We start from the raw sequence: 6676 nt of genomic DNA, 5'->3' as shown, positions 1-6676 counted from the left end.
CCTCCAGAGGTGGGGTGTCAGGGCTCAGATGCAGCAAGGCAGGGGGACGAGTCCCAGAACAGTGGCAGGAACCTGCTCCACTGAGGCAGCGGGCCCAGGGCGGGCAGGGGCGAGCTGGGAAAGCCTTACAGCCAGCCCAGCCTGAGCCAGGCCAGCCTCTGAGGGAGGAGGCTGTGCCTCTGGGGCAGACAGGAGGCCAGGAGCCTGGGTGTGCGATAAGGGCAGGCAGGGTGGAGGCGCTGAGCAGCCCTTGAGAGCTGCCAGGGGCTCTGGCCTCTGGTTCTAGACCACTCACCCTCCGCTTTACCCTCGCTCCTTCCATTTGGCTGGGCCCAGGAGTTTAGAGGATTTCCATTAGACTCAAATGGCAAACTTTGTAGTGAAGGTGAAACAGACCAGTCAAGGAAACTCTTAAATGGTATTATAGGAAAAAAAAAAAAAAAAAAAAAAAAAGAACATGGTGAAGTCACGTGTTTAAATTATTTAATGTGCACAAGAACACTAAATATTCTCCTGAAATGACATAAATTCAGTCATTTTACTGTCAATTCACTATGCAATTGAGCAATAATGATTTGTTTTTCCAAGGCAACTGAAACTGAATTAATGTTAAATTATTGCAAATGGATGTAAAATGTCTTCTTATAGAATCAGCCAAGAAGAAGAAGAAGAAGAAGAAGAAGAAGAAGAAGAAGAAGAAGAAGAAGAAGAAGAAGAAGAAGAAGAGGAAGAGAAAAGTGGTCTATGAACAAGTGAAAAAATAATTTGTATGAACCAGATATAAATTCTAATGAAGAAGAGGAAAATATAGAAACCTACAAACAACTTATTCCAAAGTGGGTTACAGATGAAGCAAAGCACAAAGTTCCCGGCTGATGAGGGGCAGGGCCGCTGCAGAATGAGAAGAGCAGATGTCTAGCAAATAGAAGTGTGTCCTGCCCTGCTGAAGAGCTCACTTCTGAGCGTTTTGAGCATGGCCCCTCTCTCAAGAGAGTCAAGGGAGAGGCAGAAGGTTCTGCCCACCAACCCGCCCACCACAGAGGCGCATCTTGGGGTGACTAGCTCTGAACCCCCACACTTGGCTTACCGCTTCCTACCACTCTCTACACTCACTCAGCATTTATAGACCCTTCAAAACCCATCCCTCCCCCCACATTTTTCCTGTGGAACCAACCTTTCCCAGGGCCTCAGCCCCACAGTTTGTTGCTCCACCGCCTCCCGCCAGCCGCGGTGACACAGCGCCGGGAGGGGCCGGTGGCCCCGCATGAGGAACGTCCCTGGCCCGGGGACTGGCTTGTTGGACCCATGACCCAGCTGGTGCAAAGGAGATCCTGGTGCATGAAGTGCTGAGGGATGCGCCTCCTCTTTCCTGCCAAATCCGCACCTGGGAGGATGTGAAGCTGGAGCTGCTACTGTAGCCGTCTTGCTGCCACGTGAAAAGACCTGTCAGACAATGGGCTGATCGGCACACTTAAACCATCGTGTCCGGGCAGAGGCGGGTTAACTGTGGCGCTAACGGGGCTTAAACTGGGTCCTCCTCTTGCGTGGGCCCTTCCAAAGCTCCGGAGAGCCTGGCCACAGGGTCTGGTGATGGTTCACGAGTCCATAAAATCGCAATAGGATTTCATATTTCAATGACAACTGGTTTAGACCACTTTCTCCCCCTCCTTTCACCTTCTCTCTCAGCGTTGATGTGACTGATCCTATTTTTAGGATCCGGGTAAGGAGAAGTTGAGTTAGAGATGCATCTGATTTCAGTTTAGTGGGACATAATTACGCGCTTTGCAGTCAGTTTCCTGTATAGTGAGGTCACTGCTAGCCATTCTAGTTTAGGAATCATTTCCAAAAAGACTCCTACCACCTGCTGTGCCAACTCACCTGGTATTGTGACACAGAGGTGGTACTGAGGTGGGAGGAGAAGAGAGGAAGAGAAACAAGGTCTAAAATAAACAGAGCCAGAAAGCAGTCTGTGGAAAATTCTTACAGTCAGACACATACAAATTTAAGTGAAAGATTTCGTTTCCATGGCCACCTAATCTTTTGCTCTGTTTAATCATGTCTTAAATGCCCCTTTTCCTTTATTTAATGGGAATTAAGAAACAGAAGTTATATACCTACTACAGGCCCGTTCATGAAGATTTGTGCAAGAATAGTCCTTCTTTCCCCTGACTTCGCTCCCGGCCAGTTCTGTAGCTCCCTCCACCCCTGCCCTCCCCCCATAGCAGGTGTCCTGACAGCTTGCTCCATACCTGCATATGCAAATCAATCCAACACCTTTGTTGGGTTAATTTGCATACTCACTCCTGATTGGCTGATTGGCATTGTGGCAGTATGGTCTATTTGCATATTTCTCTTTTATTAATACAGATATGACAATAGTTGGCACATGTACAATAGCTCTGATCTGAGAAAAACTTGATAATGTTGTGGCAGATTTTATTTTTCTGATAATGTTTGTAACAATATATCCTGTCCTTCAGGTTGTCCATGTAGGAAATGTCCAAATCTGGAGAGAATTTTTATGAGTCAAATTGATGACATATAATGGGGAGTAAAATCTCAAATGCTCTGGAGAATAGCAGTTTTGCAGCATATATATATATATATATAAATCAATTATATATATATATATATATATATATATAATTGAGTTAGAGATGCATCTGATTTCAGTTTAGTGGGACATAATTACGGGACAGAATTTTTATGAGTCAAATTGATGACATATAATGGGGAGTAAAATCTCAAATGCTCTGGAGAATAGCAGTTTTGCAGCATATATATATATATATATAAATCAATTATATATATATATATATATATATATATATATATATATATAATTGATTTTTCACAGAGAGGAAGGGAGAGAGATAGAGAGCTAGAAATGTCGATGAGAGAGAAACATCAACCAGCTGCCTCTTTCACACCCCCCACCGGGGATGTGCCCGCAACCAATGTACATGCCATTGACCGGAATCGAACCCAGGACCTTTCAGTCCGCAGACTGACGCTCTACCACTGAGCCAAACCAGTTTCGGCTGCAGCATGTTTTATGCATTTGAAATTAAGAAGGGAACAAAGGAAGATTCCTTGTAGATGAAAGAAGCAAGGCAGGCATTGGATTACAGGATACTTAACAACACTATGTGCTCTCTTAAGGGTGGTTACAGCTTATTTCAAAGGTGTGTTAACCTAGATGCATAGGAACAATGGGCAGGGCTTGCTTAAGGCAAAGTTAAACCTTTTACTAAAAAAACTATGTGATTGGGCCCTAGCTGGTTTGGCTCAGTGGATAGATTATCTGCCCAAGGACTGAAAGGTCCCAGGTTCAATTCCAGTCAAGAGCACACGCCCAGGATGCAGGCTCGATCCCCAGCAGGGGGTGTACAGGAGGCAGTCGATCAAGGATTCTCTCTCATCATTGATGTTTCATGGTTTGTTTTTTAAAGTACATTTTTTATTGATTTCAGAGAGGAAGGGAGAAAGAGAGAGATATAGAAACATTAATGATGAGAGAGAATCATTGATCAGCTCCTCCCGCATGCTCCCTATTGGGGATCAAGCCCAAAACTCAGGCATGTGCCCTTGGCTGGAATTGAACCTGGGACCCTTCAGCCCACAGGCTGATGCTCTATCCATTGAGCCAAGTTAGCTAATTGATGTTTCTAGCTCTTTCCCCCTCTCCCTTCCTCCATGAAATCAATAAAAATATATATTTTTAAAAAGTTATGTGATGGGTGTGTGACTGTTCACCATGACCTTCCCAGTTAGGACTCCATGATCAGATCTCCCTGTGAGCTACTTTCCATAGAACACTTTTTCCATCCACAATGCTCTTCTAGAACCATGCACACCCTCCTTTTAAATCTGGTGGGCTGGGCACTCTGATAGGATGGAAGGAACTTGGGCTGCTTGGCTCTGAGTGTAGGTCATAGAAGGTGCTACAGCTTCTCCAGCTGAGAGCCACCACGTGAGATGTCCCGGTCCGCTGAGGCCCCTGTGCCGTGAGGGAGCCCTCCACAGGGAGAGGCCATGAGCCAGTGCCCATGTTGGGGATCCTCATCTCCAGGTCCCCTCAGCCCAGGTCCGGACGTGAGGATGAGCCGTCAGGTGACTCCAGCCCAGCTGTGGAGGCACCCCAGCCAGTGCCCTTTCTGAATTCCTGACTCACATAACCTACGAGCCTAAGAAAGCTGTTGCTGTTTTATGCCATTAATTTAGGTGGTCTGTCGCCATAGTAATAAGATCAGAGGTTTTTCCCAGATCTGCTAACAATCCTAAAGTTTTACAGGGCATTGCCAATGAAGAATTGTGAAATGGAAAGAAACTATCAATAAGTAACTATTATTAACTATGAATAATTTTTTTTAAATCTCAATCAGGCAGGCTAGAGAGAAAATTGCTTTCTCTTTGCTCTAAAGAAAATGGTATTACAAAATTGTTGAGCTTTAACAAACAATGAAGGAAAAGGCATAGGGGTTGGTTAATGCTATGTTATTTAAATAGTATTTTTGTGTGATGTTTTGGCATTTGTCAGCTGTTCAAATTTCGTATCTTTTGTAATTCTAGATAAACATTCACATTCTTACCTAATCATGCATCAGTGTGTATAAAATCCAGGCTTCATAGCCTGTGTCACACTGCTCAAGCCCTTTATAGATCAAACATATTTATGGATTCCCCAAACTCTAGGAGGCAGTTGTTATTATCCTCACTTTACAAATGAGACAGCTTTGGTGGGGATTAGTTGAGGAACTGCCCCCAGATCACCTCAAAAGGATCCCAGAGGCAGTGCCCTTAGCCATCACCGGTGAGACGGTCTCTCTCCAGCAGAAGCTCGGGCAAGAGGGAGCACAGGAGAGTCCCTGGGTCAAGCCTTGCCTGAAGGAGTAAATCTAGTTCCGGGCTTCTCATTTCGATCTCAGCCCTTCCTCATCTACTTTAGCTCCGGGAAGGAAGGGTTCAGTCACTCCCCTCCCTCACCTTCCCCTAGAACAGGGGTCTTCAAACTACGGCCTGAGGAGTCTGATCAGAGGAGTCTGATCCGGCCCGCCAGGTTTTTTGGGCAGTGAGCGCAGCCGAGGTGTTACAGTAGGAATTAGTAGTTCATATAGTCCGGCCCTCCAGCTCTTTGAGGGACCGTGATCTGGCCCCCACTTTAAAAAGTTTGAGGACCCCTGCCCTAGAATAACACTCAGTGACTGTCACGGAGGTGAGGAGGCACCAGTCAGGGGTCGGGAAGGAGGCAGAGCTGAGGCCCGGCTGATTCAGGTGATGGGACAGGTGGCAAGACGTGTTGTGTGAGGCAGGGATGACACACGCTTCAACATTTGGCACCAATTACCACGTCAGGATGAAGGCACAGGCAGGCCTGTGCTCTTGTGTCACGAGGAGGAGGTTACTCACTCAGATGACTCAGATGACAAGAGGCTAGGGACGTTTCCTGTTCACCACTGCGAGGGACCAAGCAGGAAAGGAGCACCGGCCCTGGCCTCATTCTAAGGCTATTGAAAAGGGCGTGCCTCTCCCTCAGCCAAGCTGCTCATTCACCCGACAAATACTTACTGAGTGTCTGCCGTGCCCCAGACAGGGCCAGGGGAGTGAGCACAGGCCTGCTCTCACCTCAGGAAGCTCTGGCTGCTGTACCCTCTGCCTTCCGCTCCACGTCCCTCAGCCAGGGGAGCACACCAGCGTCGTAGAACTTGGGACTTACGCGGCCCTGAGGGCTGCGGCAGGTATCTGAGAGTGGAGCCTCTGGAATGCCACGGTGAAGAGCTATGGAAGAGCTGTAAACGCATATTATTTAGCTCATCACCTGTGTCTGGAGGCAGTGGTTGCAGGTATGTGAGCTGCAGGATGTTACATAGGAGCATGTCTGATGGACCTGGGCCAATCTTCCTTCAGGATTCATCTGCCTTCCCCCACCTGGCCTCTCCTTCTCTGCGGGGCTCTCTCTGCCCCCACTCTGCCCAGTTGGTCTTTTTCTCTTCGATTCCTCTTTCCATAAACCTCCCACACATAGGAAATGTATAGTGTTTATAACTTATATCCTAGCTCAGTGGTTGGCAAACTCATTAGTCAACAGAGCCAAATATCAGCAGTACGATGATTGAAATTTCTTTTGAGAGCTAAATTTTTTAAACTTAAACTTCTTCTAATATCACTTCTTCAAAATAGACTCGTCCAGGCCGACCACGGTCCTAGCTCATAATTTTTAAAATAGAGTCATTAAGGCTTTTAAAAAAAATATATATATATATATATATATGTTTTCAAAACACAAACCAAAACTAAGCTGTTTTAAGCATGAATGGGTCTTTTAATGATCTTTAGTTGATCAAAATAAAAAAAAAACTTTCTCTAAACTCCAGTGGTGACCTCTCCCCGCAACACCAGATTGCACAGGAGAACCCACCCAAACCCATGTCCAGGATCTCAGGCACCCGCTCTGGTGCTAGGAGTTCATACAAAACCACCCTTCTCCTTCACCCAGCTTCGACTCATCTGCGATGTGGTCGCTTTCCTGTAAACACCCCACAAACCTGCAACCCCCAAGGGCAAGGACCATGAGGCAATCAGCGTTTCTGGGTTCCAGAGGGGCGTGTCCTACACCGGGGCCACCTGCTAGGCCTGGATCCCCAGCTCACCCGCAGCTGGGAGAGCCCGCCAGCTG

Source organism: Pipistrellus hanaki, assembly GCF_964339955.1.
Source record: "Pipistrellus hanaki genome assembly, chromosome: 1".
NCBI classification, from domain to species: domain Eukaryota; kingdom Metazoa; phylum Chordata; class Mammalia; order Chiroptera; family Vespertilionidae; genus Pipistrellus; species Pipistrellus hanaki.
The sequence above is the reverse complement of the archived record's forward strand: the minus strand, read 5'-3'. Positions refer to the sequence as shown.